General features: G+C 48.3%; 1 long non-coding RNA gene across 1 annotated transcript in view; it reads right to left on the bottom strand.

The window, feature by feature from the left end:
* LOC143824658 (uncharacterized) overlaps positions 1-20,390 on the bottom strand; it is a 28,942-nt gene extending 8,552 nt beyond the window's left edge. The window contains exon 1 of the long non-coding RNA XR_013226823.1: positions 20,166-20,390. This is a non-coding gene — a long non-coding RNA (uncharacterized LOC143824658). The remainder of the gene's footprint in view (positions 1-20,165) is intronic.

Here is a 20,390-nt window from a genome sequence, read left to right as displayed (position 1 = left end):
GAGAGGCAGGCAATAAATTTAAATAATTTAAAAAATAATAAATAATAAATAAATAAGCTAGATTGAGAGGGTGGTATAGACATTTAATTAATTAAAATAATAATACAAAACCTGCCGGAGCAACTGACGGTGGCCACCAAGACCCTTCCCCCTCCTTCCTGGCTCCTGTCTCATATCTGCCCACCTTGCTGGCCAAGGTTCTCGCCCTCCTTCGGGCTTGAGTGTTGGACAGCCTCCACCTCCATCCTCTCAAACAGACTTGAGCATCTTCCCTTTTGCAGAGAATAAGAGCCATGTGTTCGCTTGTTCCCAAACATGGTGAATCTGAGCTTGAGGAGCTGAAATTATTACATTAAGAAACTATTCAGTCCGCCCAAATGTGGTTCACCCCAGACCGGAATATTTTTAGAGTACAATTTAGTCAGTATATTAAAAGACATTCTTCCTCAAAGCACAGGAGACAAATTAATATCCAGTCCACGCCGGAGCGCCATGTATAAAACACAGTTAACGGGAATATGTGGTAGAATAAAATAAATAAATCAGGCAGGCAAACAGACAGCTTTGGTATGCTAACAAAATTTTACAATCCATAGCCCAGTTATTATTTTTATTAGACTGTTCCGATGGATTTTCTTCCTTCCATATGAACCTCTTCCATCCAAGATGGTTATTAGAGGGGATACGTGAGAAATAAACCAGCCAGAAAATCCTGTCCATCGATACTGGACTCCCCGGGCCAAATCTCTGCAACCATATGGAACGGAAGCTATCAGGGAAAGTTATGCAAAGTACTTCTGCGGAGTCTGTAAAGAGGCTTGGAAGCACAGCGGACCCTGTAGAGCAGGGGTAGTCAAACTGCGGCCCTCCAGATGTCCATGGACTACAATTCCCAGGAGCCCCTGCCAGCAAACGCTGGCAGGGGCTCCTGGGAATTGTAGTCCATGGACATCTGGAGGGCCGCAGTTTGACTACCCCTGCTGTAGAGGGTATGCACAGCCCTGGAAGTGCAGGTTTCGCAGTGGGAGAGGACTTTACAAAGCGGCTGAACAAGTGGGGCCCTTTCCAGCAAGTGGGCTCAGCTACTGGTGCAGCAATCGGAAACCATAGAACCATAGAGTTGGAAGGGGCCATACAGGCCATCTAGTCCAACCCCCTGCTCTACTCTATCATAGAGTTGGAAGGGGCCACACAGGCCATCTAGTCCAACCCCCTGCTCTACTCTATCATAGAGTTGGAAGGGGCCATACAGGCCATCTAGTCCAACCCCATGCTCTACGCAGGATCAGCACTAACCATCCTAAAGCATCCAAGAAAAGTGTGTATCCAACCTTTGCTTGAAGACTGTCAGGGAGGGGGAGCTCACCGGCATGCTGTCGTTCCAGATATGGCCTTGGTGCAGACGTGGCCCTCAAAACCGGGTGCTCGGAATGGAGCCCCAGAGTTGTTCCTCCTGCCCTGAGAGCAGACGACTACTTGCGGCCTAGAGTGACCCACCTCCGATTGGGACTTGGGAGATATCCTGGAACTACAGCTTGTCCAGACTATGGAGAGCAATTCCTCTGGCGAAAGGGACGGTTTTGGAGGGTGCCCTCTGTGGTGTGGTGCTCCACCGATGTCCCTGTCCTCCCCGGCCTCCCGGCCTCCACCCCCAAATCTCCAGCTCAGATCTGGCAGCCCTAACACCACCAAGGGAATCTCCAGACTACAGAGATCAGTTCGCCCGGCTGATTTAGAAGGTGGACTCTATGGCCTTGCATCCTGAAGAGGTCCCGTCCCTCCCTAAACTCCACCCTCCCCAGGCTCCACCCCCAAAGTCTCCAGGTTTCCCCCAACCCAGAATTAGCAACGCTGTGGCTAATTCCCCAACCCAGGGCTGCAAGGCTTTCCCCATGACCTCCTAGCAGAAGGGGCCGACTCGAAAGAAGCCGGCTCCTCTGGAATTGCAACTCTAATCCCCCTGCTCAAGATTGCACTGAAAACTGTGCAAGACCTGCTGCAGGCCTTAAACAAGCCATAAGTGTGTAGCCATAAGGACCGTTTATGCACTGGAGGTTTCATGCCAGGCTGCAGGCTGGAGTTTTAGTTGTGGCAGGTTGCCCCACCTCTTCTTGCTCCCACATGGGGGAGCATTTGGCCTGGTGCACCTCATCCACCCTCCTGACAGGGGGGTGGGGCAGTGAAGGTCCCTGTGCATAAACGGTCAAGTGGAGGCAATGCAATGGAGGCTGCTCGATCAGTTGCTTTCTATTCAGGTTAAAATAAACAGCCACCTCTTCCAAGTCCCACCACAAGAGCCATGCTGCAGAAGGACCGTCATATGTAGCAACCACGGTGCCCTTTGGTTTTGCCCTCGGGGGCGGAGGCTGCGCAGTAGCTGCTGCTCTATGCCATCTGAGCCCCACATTTGCACACCCAAATATCCTTGTGGAAGGTGGGATCCAGATGGGTCTGATGGGCCCCTGTAGGGACCATCTCTGCTCGCCAGCCTGGATTGCCACCTGCCAAGGTGACAGCATTGTGTGTACAACAGTTCCTGGAGGGGTCTGGCCCCCTGGGCTCAGGAATCGCAGGTGGGAAGAAAATTAGGATGGTGCTGTTTTATGCCTTGAGGAGAGGGGTCAGGGGCTCAGCCCCAGCACATGAAAGTCTCCCCTGGTCCTTGAGCTAACCGGTTTCTAAATTTGTAAGTGTACAGAGGGAAGACTGTAGTTTTTCAGTGTGGCAGGAAAGACACTGAATAACTGCACTCTTCCCTCTAGGGTTGAGGCTTACAAGGAAAGACGTTTTATGTATGTTCAAAGGAACTTTTTCCTTGTAAAACAGAATCTTGATCTAAAGCCCAGTAAAGTCTTAGACAAATTAAATAACACAGTCCAGATTACAGAGGGGAAGCCACATTAATCTGTTGTAGCTAAAAACAAGCTTTCCATAAGCAAAAAAAAAAAAAAGTGAACTGAATCGGCATACAGAACAAGGAAGGAGGAAAGTGGGGAAAAGTTAGTGCCCAAGCATGGGATCAAACCAGGGACCTTCTCATCTTCAACCTAATACTCTCAAAATTGAGCTATTGACTGTGTCGAAAGTCAGACCAGAAAAATGACCATCAGATTGCCTTCATGACAATTCAGTTCACATTTTTTAACTTTTGAAAAGCTTGTTTTTAGCTACAAAAGAATAATATGGCTCACGTTTTAAAACTAGCTGCATCTTATAAAGTGACCAGATTTTAACATTGGTAAAGAGGGACATCATTGACCGGGGGGGGGGGGCTTCTTGATTAAAAATTTGGTCTATATGGAGCAACAAAAAGTTTCATAGAACGCATAGAATGCAAAAATAGTATTGTAATATATATATATTTAATTTCAACATAAGTACAATTTGCCAGGTGCCCCCAAATGTCCCTCCAAAAGTGGGACAATCTGGTCACCTTACTTGAACAGCTTCTCGGTTTCTTGCAGCTCAAAAACGGCTAAGGCAAGGAGGCAGACACAGCTGGGCCAATTAGGGAGAAAAACAAGTAGGCGTATTGGCTTGAAGATTTATCTGCCCATTTTGCAGTACAGAAGGTACAGACCAATCTCAGTGTGGTCAGTAGAAGAGTGGAGGACTGGCCTCCAAGGGGTGGGAAAAGGGCAGGGGCAAAATTTCCAACAGAAACAGTTTTTTGAATGAACTTTGCCTTGAGAAGCAAAGAAAGGGGAAAATCACAGCAAAAGCGCTATTTAAAAAACCCAGCGAGACAGCAAACGGAATACAAACTGAACCCTGAAGGGTAGAAATTCAATGCAGAAAGGGAAAATAACCTGACGCACATCCGCTTGGAAAATGGGGTGGAACAGAAGGGGGGAAATGCAATAGGAGTGCAGTGTGAAAGTGAAAGCCGTTATCTATTCAGAGTAGCAGCAGCTCTCCAGGGTTAAGGCAGGGGTAGCCAATCTGTGGTCCTTCAGATGTCCATGGACTACAATCCCCATGAGCTCAGGCTCAGGCTCATGGAGATTGTAGTCCATGGACATCTGGAGGACCACAGGTTGGCTACCCCTGGTCTAAGGCACATCACCTGCTGTTTGGTCTTTCATTTGCTGGCAGGGGCTCATGGGAATTGTAGTCCATGGACATCTGGAGGACCACAGGTTGACTACCCCTGGTCTAAGGCACACCACCTGCTGTTTGGTCTTTCCACCTGGAGAGGCTGGGGATTGAACCGGGATATTCTGCATGCCAAGTAGATGCTCTGTCTTCCACTAAGCCACAGCTCCTCCTCTCTCTGGCTGAGCCCTCCATCTACTCACATTGGCAGGTAAGCGGTATTCATACCTGCATTTGCATCTGTACAGCTGCTTACACTGGCCGCCAGCTGGTAATCACCCTGGCGCGTTGTCAGAACTTTTGGGATTAGTGGGGTTGATGGAAATAGCAGCTCTCCCGGCCTTCCAATCAAATTCAGGTAGGCAGGAACACAGTAATTCCCATCAGCCCAAACAGAAAGTGTCTCTACAAGACTGGGGAAAAAATATTGCAGGAAAGATAATGCCCAAATCTGAGTCCATCCTCTGCTTAAAAAGCCATCCCTACTCAGCAGGTTTTCAAAGCACCAGGTTTATGGCGAACAAAAGGGTAGGGATTCACAGAAAGGAGGATGGGGATGTGTCAGGGTTATCAACCTTGCAGTGGGGTCTTGAGTTTTCCCGGAATTACCTCTGATATCTAGATTTCAGGGATCAGTTCCGCTGAAGGAATCGAAGCTTTGCAGGACAGTATCAGAGTCCAGGAGAAAGCCCTAGAAGTGTCATCACATCTTCACAGAAGTCATAATGGGAGGACCTCTCTCCTGAACTCCCTCCCCAACCCAGAATCCCCCATCCCTAGGCACTGCTCCCAAATCAGGCGTAGTCAAACTGCGGCCCTCCAGATGTCCATGGACTACAATTCCCAGGAGCCCCTGCCAGCGAATGCTGGCAGGGGGCTCCTGGGAATTGTAGTCCATGGACATCTGGAGGGCCGCAGTTTGACTACCCCTGTCCCAAATCTCCAGGAGTTTCCCAATCCAGAGCTGGCTGCCCCAGCACCTATGTGTACAGATTTGTGCAAATGCACACAATTTGTCCTATTAAAATGCCCACAAACCCCCAATCATTTCCCAGCAAAACTATGAGCGGTTTCAGCCTTGAGCACGGAGGTGTTCGCCCATCACCTCTTGAAAAGGGAGAAGAAAACACCTTATGATTCTGTCCAAGACGAGATTTACAGGGTGCGATGAATAAAAATACCAGGGGGATTTGGGAACAGAAATTCCCAAACGGAGGTCAAAGCATGAGAATGAGATGAGATGCCGGAGACCGTGCAATCCCTCCGGTTAACAGGGGTGGCAAAACCCAAAAGCCAGCATTTTCCGGTTCGTTTCAGTGATAACGTTCTATACTATTTTTAATAGACTGCCTATCTTGAATTACAACAAAGCCTATCTGTAACGGCATATACAATCCCTTGGTGAGAGGGGAAAGATTGCAGCTCTTCGCGGCGCATACGGTCCCATTACATAATAGCCCTTTCCAAACATGCAAAAGGAGCTGAGGTTTTTAGCTGGGGATTTAGTCACACTTCATCAAGATCGCGTTTACACCGGCCCAGGCAAACGCAAGTGAAAGTTTTACTGTCCGTTCCCTTTGCATGTGCTATTACTAATCCACACGAAGTCTGCTGCGCTAACCCCCCAAGGTACAATCAGTGTTAAAATATTGTGAAGAGAGTGCTTAAAGTTGAGGTTAAATGCATTTGCCAAGGCATGGGCTTTATCCCCTGACAGGTTGCAAGTGAAATGGGCAGAGACTGGGGGGGAGGGGGGGGGAGGAGAAAGTGCTGCTCTTACCAGATATGCGCCATAAACACGGCACGGTGATGACGTAAAGGTTGCCTGCGCATCAGATACGTTTCTGCAATTGTTTTGCAAAAATAAGGACGCGAGCAATAAAAACCTGTCTGCAACTGCCGTCTTATAAGTCTCACTAATGGTCAATGAAAAAGCAAACTCACCCTGACGAGGGGAAGCAGAGGAAGAAGGGCAACCTGTAGCCGGGCTGACATTAGTACATCCGGAGGCTTCGAGGCAGTCTCTCAGGTATGCTGGACCCAACCTGCGTACACCCTTAAAGGTGATTACCAAAACCTTACGCTTAATCCAGTATTCAACTGGTTACTATTGCACCTGTTGGAATATGGGCAGGATGTGGGCCCTCCAAGGTGTCCCCGTGAGAATCCTGGCCCAGTTGCAGTTTCCGGATCAGATTCTGCAGTTTCCGGATCAGATTCTGGACCAGTTGCAGTTTCCGGATCAGAGATAAGGGTAGGCCCTCACAGAGCGAATTGTAGAAATCCAGTCTAGAGGAGACTGTCACAGGGATTACTGTGGCTAGGTGTTTGGGGGCCAAGCAGGGCGCTAGAAGTTTGGCTTGGTGTAAGTGGAAAAATGCCAGCCATGCTGCTTTTATGACCTTCATCTCCACAGAGAGTTCTCCACCACTTTATTTTTATAGCTCACCCTTCCTGGTTGGCTCAGGGCTGGTCTATGCAAGGTGCACAGTGGCAGTGTTCCTGGAGGCCATGGAGGCCTCATTTACCAGCTATAGCTGGCAGGGAACGGATGTGCAGGTGGTGCAGGGGAGCTGGAGAAGACTTGCAAGGGGTGGAAAGGGGGGAGGCTCTAGGGGGTCCACATAGGATCCCTCATGTCCCTAAATCCTGGAATAGGCCCTCACTGGTCACCTGCATTTGGCGGTATAGTGCTGTTTTCTCTCCCTGGTGTGGTTCAAATGTGGGGTGATGCTCATACCGCAACCATATTGGAACATCTAAGGCAGTGGTCCCCAACCTCCAGTCCAGGGACCCGTACCGGTCCGTGGATCAGTTGGTAATGGGCCGCAGCTCCTCCTCGTCCTCCTCCCTGGCTGCTGCCTCGGGGTCTGCCCTGCCACTCTGCCGCCGGCTCACCTTTGGTGCTCTCCAGCAGCCGCCATGACTGAGGCTCCCCCTTGGTGTGGCACTGTGCAGCTGCTGCTGGCAGCGCCCCCCAGTGGGTGGCAGGAAATCAGGGGCACTGGTGGGAAAGCAAGTAGAGCAGGGGCTCAGGCGGCGGCAGCAACAGCCCTTGGTGAAAGACTACTCCCCCCCCAGGCCTCAATAAAATGATCAAGCATTGACCAGTCCCTGATGATTAAAAGGTTGGAGACCACTGATCTAAGGGATACAAGAAAGTTGCTTGATAAGGCTAGCAAAATTTCTCAAGGGGAGGGGGTGGATTCTGAACAGTGGTGGTTTCAGCGGAGTTGTGCTGTGCAGTTATTCTGAATGTGCAGGGCCAGCTCACAAAACACATGTGACTTAGTGCTTGCATTTAAGGATGACCTGGCACAAGAGTGACCAACTTGCTTCAGGCACTTAATACGTATCAGTCCTTTTTGCAAATGAAACCTATCACCAAGCGATCTTTGGCCTGTGCCAAACCTCTGCTTTCTATTCACACCTCGTGTGTCTGTGGGGTGGGAGTGGGGGGGGGGAGGGTCACCATTTTCCAGATATTCACTTTTGCTTCAAGAACAAACAGGAGTTTTATGACACCTTCAAAGTTTTGGATTCTAGTGTAAGGTTTTGCAGACCAGAGCCCACTTTGTGGGACGCATGCCGTGAGCCTTCATTAATCAGACATTTATGCCTGAAGTTATGAAGAAAGTGGTTTTCAAAGAGCAGATCAGCTTGGATGAGCATTAGGAAGGTTGAGAACCCCTGGATAAAGTCATTACAGTCATCTACAGAAATTTCAATCAACAGTAAGAGCCATCAAGGTCTTTTCCTTCTGGGGTAAAAAAAAAAAACACTGATGTTTTTACTGTGTTTTATTGGGGGGGGGCGCAGTTGTGTTATTGCTATGGTATCATGCAGCCGCTCGGAACAAGGGAATGCCGTCTGTTTGCAATTGGGTCCAGCTATTGTGATCTACTTAGTATAAGGAGCACGTGCCCATATCCACACATCTATGTGCAAGCTTACATAGCAAAGTTTATGACTTTATTTATACCCCACTTTTGTCCAGAGCGGCTTATGCCGTTCCTCATTCTCCTCTCCCCCAGTTCCCCTCCTCGATTTAAACAACAACTTTACGGTTACTGATTTACTGTTGATGGGATACAGGCCAAAAGTGCAAATGTTACATGATGGGGAGCTGGTGTGGTGCCACTGAAAAAGAACACACAAGGAACAAGTCCTTAGAACTTGAATAAAACTTTGCTGGCCCTAAAGGTGCCACTGGACTCTAAATTTGTCCTGCTCTAGAAGGTTATATAAATCCTAAGTGGTACTAGTAATGAAAATGAATGCCACCTTCACAGCAGTTGGCCTTTCGCTAGGGCAGTGGTTCTCAGCCGGGGGTCGTGACCCGTTTGGGGGTCGAAGGACCTTTTTGAGCCAGTCTGGTGTAGTGGTTAGGAGTGCGGACTTCTAATCTGGCATGGCAGGTTCGATTCTGCACTCCCCCACATGCAGCCAGCTGGGTGACCTTGGGCTTGCCACGGCACTGATAAAACTGTTCTGACCAAGCAGTGATATCAGGGCTCTCTCAGCCTCACCCACCCCACAGGGTGTCTGTGGTGGGGAGAGGAAAGGGAAGGCGAATGGAAGCTGCTCTGAGCCTCCTTCGGGTACAGAAAAGCAACATATGAGAACCAACTCTTCTTCTTCTTCAGTAATATCAGGGCTCTCTCAGCCTCACCTCCCTCACAGGGCGTCTGTGGTGGGGAGAGGAAAGGGAAGGGGATTGTAAGCCACTTTGAGACTCCTTCGGGCAGGGAAAAGCGGCATATAAGAACCAACTCTTCTTCTTCTTTTCACAGGGGTCACGGCAGGGCGAGCAGCTTGGTGGGAGGGGGGCACCGCCACTGTTGCTGCTCCTCCTGAAGGCGCCTGTCAATTTATATACAATTTATAACCAATGGATCTTCACGCCGTGAGTCTGTTTTGGTTTAATTTCTGTGAAAGAACACTTTCATCATTTTATGGTTGGGGGTCACCACCACATGAGGAACTGTATTAAAGGGTCGTGGTTGAGAACCAGTGCGCTAAGGGATCAGGACCCTCAGAGTGGATTTGGAGTAAGGGGGGGGCTGTGCACGCAAATGGAGGAGAGAAGCCGAAAGAGGGACATACACAGCACAACACTTTAAAAATGGGTTCCACGCCATGTGTCTCTAGTGTGTGGCTTTTCCAGTTCTGCAGCAGCTGAATATCAGCGCTTCACACAGTCTTTAAAGGTAAAGGTAAAGGTATCCCCTGTGCAAGCACCGAGTCATGTCTGACCCTTGGGGTGACGCCCTCTAGCGTTTTCATGGCAGACTCAATACGGGGTGGTTTGCCAGTGCCTTCCCCAGTCATTACCGTTTACCCCCCAGCAAGCTGGGTACTCATTTTACTGACCTCAGAAGGATGGAAGGCTGAGTCGACCTTGAGCCAGCTGCTGGGATCGAACTCCCAGCCTCATGGTCAGAGCTTCAGACAGCATGTTGCTGCCTTACCACTCTGCGCCACAAGAGGCTCTTTTCACACAGCCTTTAGCAAACCATAAAAGTCCCCGGCCCTTCTGCATTCTCCTCGTCCTCGAGAAATCTCCAGTCCCCGTTTCAAGGAACCTTTCAAAAGCGCTGGCGGGCCAAGTGCTGAGGAGCCGACAAAGCCTCCTTTTCAGCACGGAAAAGACATTACGGGAGAGCCATCCGACAAGCTCCGAGATGAAATGGCCTCTCATCACGTCCCGCTAAATAAACACCTGAGGCTGAGAAGGTGACTCCCTGAACTCAAAGAGCAAGCCTGGGCCCCATGAATATTTATTGGATTAGCTTTTTGATCCAGCCCACGGTGGATGGCGTCTTTTTTTTGTTTCGTTAAAAAAGCAGTCCATTTAAATATTTTCCTAAAAGCCTTTTAACACAACACGCTGCCTCGTCTTAACGCGGCTAAATCGCTTCAGGTAATGTTGCCACAAGGAGATCAAATAGCCGGATGAAAAGGAGGGGGCAGAGAGGGAGGGCAGGATCCAAGTCGTACCGCAAGGAAGCGTAATAAATAAATCTTTGAGGGAAACTGTTAGTCAAGCGAAGGCAAATTCAGTCCTGGGCTGCGTCAACATCACGAGAAGCTTCACATCCAAATCACAAGATGTCGTAGGCCCACCACTATATACCGCATTGGTCAGACCCCACCTGGAGTCCCGTGTGCAGTTCTGGAGGCCTCACTTCAAAAAGGACGTGGGCAAAATTGTGAGGGTTCAGAGGAGAGCAAAGAAGATGATCCGGGGCCTGGAGGATCCAAGCCCTGTGAGGAAAGGCTGAAGGATTTGGGAATGTTTGGCCTGGAAAAGAGGAGGCTGGGGAGGGCAGGATCACATCCTTTAAGTCAGGGGTAGTCAAACTGCGGCCCTCCAGATGTCCATGGACTACAATTCCCAGGAGCCCCCTGCCAGCGTTCGCTGGCAGGGGGCTCCTGGGAATTGTAGTCCATGGACATCTGGAGGGCCGCAGTTTGACTACCCCTGCTTTAAGTATTTGAAAGGTTGTCACTTTGAGGAGGGTAGGGAAAGGTTCCCGTTGGCAACAAAAGATAAAAGAAGAAGAAGAAGAAGAAGAGTTGGTTCTTATATGCTGCTTTTCTCTACCCGAAGGAGGCTCAAAGCGGCTTACAGTCGCCTTCCCTTTCCTCTCCCCATAACATACAACCTGTGAGATGGGTGAGGCTGAGAGAGCCCTGATATTCCTGCTCAGTCAGGACAGTTTTATCAGTGCCGTGGTGAGCCCAAGGTCACCAAGCTGGCTGCATGTGGGGGAGTGCAGAATCGAACCCGGCATGCCAGATTAGAAGTCCGCATTCCTAACCACTCCACCAAACTGCCCCACAGTCATTTATTTATTATTACATTTCTAGACTGCCCCTATTGGCACAGCTGTCTTGGGGTGGTTTCCAAATGGGTTTAAGCTACGATATCGGTTAGTTATCAAGAAACAAAAATTCACAGAGTAGTTCAGCAGCGGAATTGACTGCCTAAGGAGGTCTTCAAGCAGTGGCTGGATAGATATCCTGGATGCCTGAGGCTGATCCTGCATTGAGCAGGGGGGTGTCTAGATGGCCTGCATGGCCCCTTCCCACTCTAGGATTCTAAGAGGAGCCCCAGATGTTTGCACTGTGTAACCACCTCATCTATCACTGTGGTCCCCTACCTTTCTGAGGCTGGGGACCAGCAGGGCATCGGGCCACGGCCGCACATCGGGCCACGCCCGCACATCGGCCCGCGCCCCCGGGCCGGGCCCCGGGCTGCGCCCACACTGGCCACGCCCGCGCATTGGGCTGTGCCCGCGGGCCACGCCCACACGGGCGGCGCATTCGCAATGCGCGGCCCGGCCCTGATTCCCTCTCCCCGCCCTCCCGCAGTAAGAAGCTTTCCGGGCTGCACGCTTGTGGCCTGGGAAGTTTTTTACTGCGGGGGGGGGCGGGGAGAGGGAGCCGCGGCCCGACACCGGGCCGCGGCCCGCAGGTTGGGGACCACTGTTCTATCAGATTTAGCCTTGCATTCATTTAGGCAAAGCTCCCTGTTAGCAAAACAGGGAAACCTTAGGATTAACATCCAATAAGGAAACACCTAAATAATATGATAAACCACTAAATAATATGATAAACCAGCTGGTGGAGAGAGATTTTAAACTTACTAGGCAAGAAATCATACATACAACTGTAAGTTTCTAAACTAAAACGTCTAGCCAAAAAGTTCCTTCTAAGACCTAGTGGAACATAAGCACCCACAATAGATACAAGCCAGATTTATTCATCTGTGGATGTTCTGCATTATTTGAAATATACGCATGCACATATATATTCATATAAAGCTATCAACAGTTCTTCATTTCTGGAAACCATGATTCATGATCTGAATGTGTTTCCCCTATTTCCAGATGTTGCAGTGACTCCGTAAAGAAGGACAGTGCATTTTGCACATGCTCAAAATGATTTTCTTTATTGCTGTTTTTCACACCTGAGTTGGAATGTATGGAAAAGAAGCACTGGGTTTAAAAACTGAGACCCAGGCGAAGATTTGGACATGTATCGCATGTTCCAAAATGTTAGGGAAAAACAGGGGACCTAGTAATAAACTGCATGCTAGGATAAACAATTGTTCCCTGCATTGTTCTTATGTTATTACGTAAACCGCCCTGAGCCCCCGGGGGGAGGGCAGTATATTAAATAAATAAATAAATAAATAAATAAATAAATAAATAAATGAATGAATGAATGAATGAATGAATGAATGAATGAATGAATGAATGAATAAATAAATAAATAAATGGCAGCTGGGTGCCCAGTCCCTGTTCCCCATGGAAAACATGAGGTGCAATTTATGCATATTCTGATTTCCAGTCATTTTGTGCATTCCCACCTACTCTTTGCACTACAGGATGTGTAGAGCTGGGCCGTGGAAATGACCAGAGCATGGGAAATTCATATTACATGATAATGTATCGGAGAGGGAGAACTAGACTCGTGGCTTCCATTTCCGGCAGGAGCCGTGCGTTTGTTGTCAGGTCTATTTTGGCCTTTAGCAATTAAAAGGACAAAAAAAAACCCAACAACAAAGGAGGAGGAAATACACTTCATCTTGCAATGAAAACACTCTTTGGCCAGGATCCAAAGAGCCATGCAATTATTTCAACGCATCCAGCACAGCTTGAGATTTGTGTTTCTCAAACAGTAGCTCTTCCCTCCCTCCCTCCCAGATGGCAAGTTACTATTACAACAGAAGAGAGGCATTCCAAAGGCCTTATGAAGATAATGTGTGGGGCAGCTAGTTATATTCAATAGGGGAAGGTGGACCCACTAGGAACACAAGTCTTCGATTACACCCAGTGGTGCACTTTAGTCCCCAACAAGCTAGCCGTGGGGGTCCCAAGGGTATCCAGAGGGCAGCCATGCTGCTGACTGAAGCATAAGAACTAGCATGAGAGACACCGAACAGGAGGCAAAAGGGGGGTGAAGCACTGGAATAAGATTTATGGCGTTCAATTATTTCCTTCCATTTTCTCCCCCTCTAGGGCACAAGCACATCATATATCGTCCTTCTCATTACCTGGTGCAAATATAAAACATATCTGAAAAAAAAAACACATTTCACCCTTCGAACACATTAAAACAACAAGAAAAGGCGGCGGTTGACAGATTGACTGTCGTCTTCTGATCTTGGGCCGCATTAGCGAAAGGAAAATTAATATCATGACACACATTTTTATCCTCTTTACACTGTCCTGAGAAAAATCAGGCTAGAAACATGGCGTCCTGGAACTCCTACCTTCCGTTCTTGTAAGCCATAACGATGCACCATGCGACACAAATAAACTTTGCCAGGTCGGAGACCCCTGGAGATTTCCTTTAAGCCTTAATAAGCTCCCAGGCCAAACCCCAAGAGACTCCCCCTTTGCAATCTAGATTCTGCTTGACACACACTTATGTGCGTGTGTTTTATGAACTGGCATAATTCACTGCATTTAGTCTGCATGTCCTAACTGTGATCGGGAGCCAAGGCCTTTCGTCGAGACCCAATTGTTCAAATAAATCCAAGGGAGGCATCAGCATTGGGGTTACGGACTCTTCAGTAGCAAGGGGCCATGTTGCGATATAAATCTTCTTCTACATCTATTTCCACGTGAACTTTAGCACTGGGATCGTTACGAGGCCCTCCTTACCTGGGAACCCAAGGATTAGGCTGGTTTGCTCCTGAAGCTTATTTATTGGGATCTCCCCTCCCAGCCTATGTCATTAGAAGGGAAGATATTACGGCTAAAACTCACTTACTTTGGACACATCATGCGATCAAACTCGTTGGAGAAATCGTTAATGCTCGGCATGGTCAGCGGCAAAAGGAAATGTGGTCGCCAACGGATCCGCTGGCTCGACACGATCAAAGCCAATACAGGGATGACCGTGGACCAACTGAAAGAGGCGGTCATTGATAGAAACATGTGGTGGAGCCTTTCCTATAGAATCGCCGGGAGGGCAGACATGACGGAACAGATAACATCATCATTATCACCTCTCAGCCAGGTTGTTAGTTTGGTGAGCCAGTTTGGTGTAGTGGTTAGGAGTGCGGACTTCTAATCTGGCATGCCGGGTTCGATTCTGCACTCCCCCACATGCAGCCAGCTGGGTGAGCCCCGGCACTGATAAAGCTGTTCTGACCGAGCAGTAATATCAGCGCTCTCTCAGCCTCACCCACCCCACAGGGTGTCTGTTGTGGGGAGAGGAATGGGAAGGCGACTATAAGCCGCTTTGAGCCTCCTTCGGGTAGGGGAAAGCGGCATATAAGAACCAACTCTTCTTCTTCTTCTAGTTCTCCTGCTTTGTGCAAATTGCCATGTTCAGAGATGGCATGGCCCCAAGCCCTTTCCTCCCAAAAAAGGTTGAGTAGATTGATAACCTGCTACTCTATTAGTTATTACAAGGTATGAACTAACAATCTTCTCAAAACGTTGCTTGGCTTTGCTACTTCAGCTGGGAGACAGTTAAGGACAGATGTAGTTGTACCCTTGCCCACAATGCTGATGCTATTTTCTTTTTAATTTCCTGAGATGGCACATCTGTTTTATAAATGAACATTTCCCATACAGGAGTGCAGACGAATACACGGGCACCTACATAACCAGTGTGTTGTAATGGCTAGACCAGGCTTTCTCAACTAGGGATTTGTGAAACTCTAGGATTTCTTGATAGCCCTGGAAGGGTTTCTGAATGGGAGGGAGTTAATTAAGTTTGTTAAACATTGATTGGGTGATATGACTATAATATGATCATGTCGACCCCCACCCCCCAAATAGCCAGTGATGTCTCTGGAGGGGGTGGGAAGAAGAGGGGTCCTCTGTGGGCTTGTATATGGCGATGCTTCTGTATGATCACACTTCTGGGGTTTCTCAAAATCTGAGGGGGGGTTCTCAACAGTTTAAAAGTTGAGAAAGGTTGGCCTACAGCAGGGGTAGTCAAACTGCGGCCCTCCAGATGTCCATGGACTACAATTCCCAGGAGCCCCTGCCAGCGAATGCTGGCAGGGGCTCCTGGGAATTGTAGTCCATGGACATCTGGAGGGCCGCAGTTTGACTACCCCTGGCCTAGAGTGTTGGACAAGGAGTTGGGAAACTCAAGTTCAAATCCCCCCTCTGCCATGGAAGCTTGCTTAGTGACCTCAGGCCAATGAAACATGCTTAGTCCAACCTCCCTCATAGGGTTCAAATGAATATAAAATGGAGGACAGTGGAATGTTGTAAGCCACTTTGGGTGATCATTGGGGAGAAAGGCGGGGTACAAATAAAATAAATAAATAAGTGCACCCTAGTGCAGCCTTTCTCAAGGAGTCACTACACAGCAATGTCAACGAAACACCAATAATCAACCCAACTGCCCACGGGACCAGAATTAAAATCTAAGAATCTTCAATGAAACCACCATATAATCTGGCAGGGAGAGGAGAAAAGCTAACACAACCTCTTAATACCAACAGAAAAACTATTTGCAATCCATTTTTTTGCGGACACGTTGGGCAAAGAGGGGGTTGCAAGGAAGGCCTCAAGTCACAGCTGCTTTTGGTGGCTTCAAAGACCAGCAGCCACTGCTGGAGTTGGGAGGCTTCAGTTTATACGGTGCCCAATGCTGAACTGGAACACAATCACTTTAGATTCAGCTATACGGAAACTCAACATCAAGAAAACAAAGATCGTGGCATCCGGCCCTCTCAATTCCTGGCAAATAGATGGGGAAGAAATGGAGATAGTGACAGATTTTATTTTCCTGGGCTCCAAGATCACTGCAGAGGGGGGCTGCAGCAAAGAAATTAAAAGACGCTTGCTCCTGGGGAGGAAAGCTATGGCAAATCTAGACAGCATCCTAAAAAGCAGAGACATCACCCTGCCAACAAAAGTGCGTTTAGTCAAGGCTATGGGCTTCCCAGTTGCAATGTATGGCTGCGAAAGTTGGACCATAAGGAAGGCCGAGCATCAAAGAATTGAGGCTTTTGAACTCTAGTGCTGGAGAAGACTCTTGCGAGTCCCTTGGACTGCAAGGCGAACAAACCAGTCAGTCCTAGAGGAGATCAGCCCTGACTGCTCCTTAGAAGGCCAGATCCTGAAGATGAAACTCAAATACTTTGGCCACCTCGTGAGAAGGAAGGACTCCCTGGAGAAGAGCCTAATGCTGGGAGCGATCGAGGGCAAAAGAAGAAGGGGACGACAGAGAATGAGGTGGATGAATGGAATCACTGAAGCAGTAGGTGCAACCTTAAATGGACTCCGGGGAATGGTAGAGGACAGGAAGGCCTGGAGGATCATTGTCCATGGGGTCCCGATGGGTCGGACACGACTTCGCACATAACAACAACAATACGGAAACATGCCGTGACCTGAATGTCCCAGGCTAGACTTATCCGTTCAGAAGCTATGCTGAGTCAGCCTTGGTTAGTACTTGGATGGGAGACCACCAGAGTCAGGCAAGCCACCTCTGAACACCTATTGAAAGGCCCGTGGGCTTGGCATAGGTTAGCTGTGACTCACCATCACATTTGTACCACAAACCAGGAATCGGTTGATGATATAATTCCTACACTGACTTTACTCCTCTTCGCATGGAATCTCCACGGTTGACCATTGTGCATTAAATATACAAAGCAATGATCTCAGAAATGTTTAGACATTAACAAACACAATTGCTTGAATATTCCCTGCCATTTCCTTCCCCTTTCCCTAGAATCTGTGCCTCGTTCGCCTTCCCCATTAATCACCAGACCCTTATCAAGATTTACAATCTCTCCCTCCCCCTGCCTGTTCGCTCTTAAAACGCAGTACTGGTAGTTATAGAAAGAGAAAAACCTCTAATTAACTTCCAGTTTTAAAAAGGGTCATGACTATGTCGTTCCTCTCTGCTCAGGAACACAGCTACATTTTGGCATGCAGGTCTAATTGCCCCGTCTGGAAAAGGATACTGTAGAACCGGAGAGAGCAACGTAAAAGGACACGAGACCAAGTGGCTGCATTCAAGGAAAGGCTAACGGGTTGGGTGCTTTTCAAGAGACGAACGAGAGCCAGACCACATGAGATGCTGAAAGAACTGGACCAGCTAGTTATATAATGGCTGAGAAGCACTGACTGGTGCCATTATTAGGGAGGGGCTGTGGCGTAGTGGTAGAGCACCTGCTTGGCCTGCAGGAAGTCCCAGGTTCAACCCTGAGCATCTCCAGTCGAGGATCAGGTAGAGCAGTGGTCCCCAACCTTTTTATCACTGGGGACCGGTCAATGATTGACGATTTTACTGAGAGCTGGGGAGGGGGTAGCGAATGCTGACAGGGGCTCACGGGAATTGTAGTCCATGGACATCTGGGGAGCCGCAGTTTGACTACTCCTGGTAGAGTGATTGCCCCCTGGCTGCAACGCCCTTGAAAGGGGATGGCACAAATCCATGCAGGAAGTCAGCGGCTACTAGCCATGACAAAGCAATGTTTTGGGAGATAGAGGTCCATTCCGCACACATAGGATAATGCACTTTCATTGAGCTTTAGCAGCTGGATTTTCCTGTGCAGAACAGCAAAATCTACTTCTAAAGTGCATTGAAAGTGCATTATCTGTTGTGTGCGGAATGTAGAGTCTCTCTCAATGCCACCTCCTGTGGGAGAGCATAGCACTGAAAGGCTTCGCCGAAAATCTCCAGGCTTCCCGGAGGCGCCGTGCTGGCCAACAGGCAAAATGCAGACTTTCGATCTGATCCAACAAGCCTCGTGGGCTTTTAAGAAGTATCTTGCTGGGGAAAGCAGGGTCTGGGTCCAGCATTCTTTGCAAAAATGTCGACCGTCCCGTGACACAAAACTCTCCATAATAAAATAGCCAGAGTCCGTGTGGGAATTGAAGGACTTCACGCTATTTCTTAAAATAGAAAACTTTAAATTAAGTTAAACTAAAGGGGGCGGGGTTGGGGATGCTGGAATAACTGATACGAGGCGGGAACGGCAGGCAAGGATTGTTTTTGTGCGTTCGAGGGCTTCTTAGAGACACTCCACGGAAACAGAGAGAAGAGAGGAAGAGTCGCAGCAAGTCAACCATGAACAGATTTATGGCAGCAAACTGGAAAAAAAATTGCACCCGGTATTCTTGTGCGTAAAAAACCTCACGAGAGCCAGTCCTTCAGCAGCAGGAACTTTATGAATTCTTAATCTAATTATCATGGTTATTAGCAGAAGCAGCAAGCGGTGTATTTTCAGTTTTGCAAGGGGGCTTTTTTAATATGGTTCTTTGTTGATCTCTTGCTCTGTATAGTGATACAGTCCATCTCTTTATTTATAAAAAGGCTGCTGACCCCTCCTTGCTGGCAGAGTCAGGTTTGGACAGGGAGATTTTGGTTCTAAATCCCTCTGACCTGTAAAGCTGGCTGGGTGGACTTCCTGCCACTCTCTCTGTCAGCCTCCGTCACAGGGGGAAATGGAGAGTCACTGTGTGACTGAAGGGAAGCTGCGGCGGCCATTTTGTAGCAGCCATTTTGTGGCTGCAACCACAACACTGTGTCAGAATTCCAACGGTGACAGCAGGTTGAAAATGGTCGGGAACCCCTGATGTCATAGAATGGATAAAACATCATTCTCTTCTGAAATGTTTATTTAGTGGGAGGGGGAAAACATTAGCAAAAGTTTCCTAAAGACACACTGAGCCTGGTTAACTGTTCACCCCTCAGCTGATGGCCGTCAAAAGCAGCTTTGCATAAGGAACCAAGATGGTTCTGTGGGATGGACTCGGACAGGCTGGAGAAAACAGCTGTTATAGAGAGATGAGCCGGTCACCAACCAGACACTGGTATTTATGACAAACGTTATTAAGGACAACCAAAATAAAGCTTTCTCCTCTATTCTCAGTGTACGGGGATTAAGAGGAAATGTGAAGTTTTCAAGGATAAATCTTGGGCCTTCAAAAGGCCACGGGGAAGTATTTTGAGAGGAGGATAGGAACCATCCCCTTTCCACAGTCTAAGAACCACCACCTTCCGAAGGGGATGTCAAATAGCAATTGATGGTGTTCCCAGGGCCAGTTTAACCTGTATTTTAAAAGAAAAGAATCCGAGAGCAATTACAACAGTCCCCCGGAAGGTACTTGGGTGGCAAAATGGGCTGCATGAAATCCAGAGAAAGCCAGTGGTAAATTCTGTAATTGTACTGGCTGCAAGAACAGCAATTGTGAGAGCAAAAAGGGTTGCTGGTCATTCTTCAGAATCAGATTCACACAGAGAACTCAAAGAGACCATAAAGGACTATCTAGTCCTGCTCCCCACCTTCTCAGGAACTTAAAAATCACACTTCTGACAGATGCTCATTCAATCACTCTTAAAAACCTCCAGTGAAGGAGACTCCACCACCATCCAAGGCACCCCGAACTGGACATAACATTCCAAATGAGGTCTACCAATGCAGAATAGAGTGGTAGTATATCTTCCCTTGCTCTAGAGTCTATGCTCCTAGCAACGCAGCCTCCTCGTGATCATACTGTTCAAATTTTTTTCTGCGCAAGAGTGAGCATTGACACCAAATATAATTTCCAGAGGAGCAAAAATGTTACACTCGATGGGAAGGAAAAAAAGAAATCCCTGCACTCCAGTCAGCAAAAAGGTTTCAACAAATCTAAAGGGCATAACCCGACCCAAGTTAAATATTTTCAATCGATTCCAGTGGGAAAGAGAGTTAAGACGATACGAAGGCTGCCGGCGGAAATCAGCAGTCATTAAAGTTATTATTGACGCTTATATCCTGGCCGTCCTCCGAGAAACTCGGGTTACCCCATTTTATCCAGACAGCCATCCCGCAAAAGAGGTTATGATGGGAGTGATTGGCTCCAGGTCAGGGAGGCCTGGACCAAACCTACCTGGTCCAAGTCTCACACCTGATCTACTACACCGCCATGACCACAGCAATGCCTAACAATGTCTGGATCAGATTGGAAGGTTGAAAATAAAAGAGAGAGAGAAGAGAGAGAGAGAGAGAGAGAAAGAGAGAGAGAAGTATCTGTTTGCATCCCCTCACTTTAGACTGATAAAAGAGGCAGGGGACTAGAATTGCTTATTACCGTTTGTCTGATGATTTCCAAATGTTCTCGGTCTGGGTTGCATGAAGATAGAATTTCTGCTGCCAAAAGCACATCTGACTCACAAAGAAATTCAATATCAGCTGTATTTGGCAATGCTTCTCTCCTACCACCCTCTCCCCCGGCACACTTGGGAAGCTAGATCAGCAACACACCGCCTCTATCAGCTGCACGCGTTGGCCTGCTTGTTCAAATTGCAGCAGAACA

This window comes from Paroedura picta, chromosome 15 (genome assembly GCF_049243985.1).
Source record: "Paroedura picta isolate Pp20150507F chromosome 15, Ppicta_v3.0, whole genome shotgun sequence".
Lineage (NCBI taxonomy): Eukaryota > Metazoa > Chordata > Lepidosauria > Squamata > Gekkonidae > Paroedura > Paroedura picta.
Note: the sequence above shows the minus strand (reverse complement) of the source record. Positions and strands in the feature narration are given on the sequence as shown.